The following is a 2,587-nucleotide window of genomic DNA, read 5'->3' as shown; positions in this document are numbered from 1 at the left end:
TGGGCTATGACAATAACTCTTGATGAAAATACAGCTTTTATGTCACGACCCAATTTCTCGGGCCATGACCGGCGCATGAGCTCAATGAGCATAGCTCACTAAGCCCAAGCAAGCCTATCCATTTACCTTTGCTTAATAAATTTATCATATCATGCATACACACACACTTTCTTTTCGGGTGTGAACATAGCCAAAACACAATGGCATTATAGATAATAATATACATGCACTATACCAGTCATGTATTTAGCAATTTACATTGCATACACAGATTCACATTGTTAGATTGTATTCATAATACAAAAGGACCCATGACTTCCAGCAGAGACATTTACAATAAAAGGGATTACTATCGAATGCCAGTCACATACCTAGGAGATGAACTACGAGGACTCCTCGATCTAGGGTCCAACAGTCACCTGATCTGAAAACATGAATTTTTATAAAACATGAGTACAATACTCAGTGAGTGAACAAGGAAGGGAACAAGCATACCATAAGGAATGTTTATTGAAATCATGATGCACTTGTTTCAAAACAATACAATTTAGTTCATTCCTATTTAAAAACCCTCCAAACTCGAGAGTTTCTCGCTACAGCGAGCATGAATTTCGCTGCAATGAAAACAGAGCAACAAGAGAAATATTTTTTTCTCACTCAACAAAAAGCCATCCTGCTAAACTAATAAAATCAACATAAAATTCATGAAAATTCTCAAAGTATAATGTGTCAAATTTCACGTACATTACAACCATAAATCATTGTCCATCAATTTGCTATAACACACACATTTACATATGTATATATATATATATATATACCCATCATCATCATCTCACCAACCCATCATCATCGTCACCAGCTCATCATCATCATCACCAGCTCATGCGCACTCCCTACTCGCACATGGCCGGGTCATCATCGGGTTATGCGCACTCCCTATTCGCACATAACCGGGTCATCACTGGGTTATGCGCACTCCCTACTCGCACATAACCGGGTAATCCTCGGCTTATGCGCACTCCCTACTCGCACATAGTCGAGTCAACATAATTACACAACATTATATTCAAGCATATATGTATATCAACATAATGCAGCCACATAGAAATCCATAATAATCACATTTCATAACATAAACCTTTTCTCAAAAGCTTGTTCCCAAGGCATTCATTTTCATGAAAAATTGCATAAAATCATTTAAACACTTTGTTCAAAACAGTCATATTCCCAAAACAATTTTGATAGGCAGTCCACTCACATGTGTCGAAAATTCGGATTCCGGGTGAACTCTGACTAATAATCCTCAGGCGTAATTCCTTTGCCTTTTCCGGACGTCTCACCACCTTGACAAATAACAAAGTCGAGGAATTTACTATATTGTCCCTAAATTGATATAAATTAATTTAAACTACTAATGCTTGATATGTAAATGCAAAAATATGTCCGATTACCGCTTAATCACGGTATTGATTAAATTCGACCGATCACCCGATTAATCGGCGATTGTGTCCAAATCACCTCCAAATTAATTCATTTCTCCTCTAATGCCTTAATTTACCACATACATTTAAATAAAGCCAAATTCAGCATTAGAACCCTCACAATTCCTTATAGAAAAAATTTGGTCATTTGGTGTACTAGCATCGAATTTTTTTCTACATAACCGTTTCACCTTACTTCATCATTTTCCATGCCATTTTCCTTGAAATAAAAACAATCCCCCATTTATATTCAGCCCTCATGGTTCGGCCAACAAGGAACCCTAGAGAAATTGAATATTTCTTTTGTGTTTTTGTTCATAACCATGCTTAACTATCCCTAAACACTAACATAGTCTAAAATCAAATTATTCCAACAACAATTCCTCTTCCATACCCATTTTTCAGAATTGAATTCATCATGATAACTCAATATTCAACCATGGAAAACAAGAACAAAAGCATGGGTAAGCTAGGTATCAAGGAGAATTAAAGAAATTTTAACTTACCTAGCTTGTTTCCTTGATTTCTTCACTTTTTCTTTGAATTTCCACCTAGGTTTTCTTGTTTTTCCTTTTGTTCTTCCTTTTTTCTTGTTGCTGGATGCCTAGGCCGAATATGGTGAGGGAATTGGGGATTTAATGGGATGATTTCTATAGAAAATAATAAAATAATCAAGCATGCCATGTGTCACATGCTTATTGGCCCAATTTTTAACTTTTTGACTTTTTCTTCTTAATTTTCCACCACAAATATTCTGGTATTTATCCAATCCTACCACAATTAAAATCCCTTGATCTTGACAATTGCTGGGGTGAAAAATTTACCGATTTGCCCCTGGGGTGAAAAAATTACTATTTTGCCCTTTTACTCCGAAATGTACCGGAATCTCATTATTTCTACTTTTCAACCTAAAATAACACTAATATTGATCAATATTAACCAAATGGGGCAAAAATTGTTTTAAAAAAATTTTCGTTTAGTCCTTTAGTGGCAAAATTACCATTTTGCCCTTGTGCTCCATAAATACCGAGAATCATAATTTTTCACTGCTAAAAATCATTTTATACTCCAATAATCATAATTATATTTCATATAATTATTCT

This window comes from Theobroma cacao, chromosome 7 (assembly GCF_053813885.1).
Source record: "Theobroma cacao isolate CCN51 chromosome 7, ASM5381388v1, whole genome shotgun sequence".
Taxonomy (NCBI): domain Eukaryota; kingdom Viridiplantae; phylum Streptophyta; class Magnoliopsida; order Malvales; family Malvaceae; genus Theobroma; species Theobroma cacao.
The sequence above is the reverse complement of the archived record's forward strand: the minus strand, read 5'-3'. Positions refer to the sequence as shown.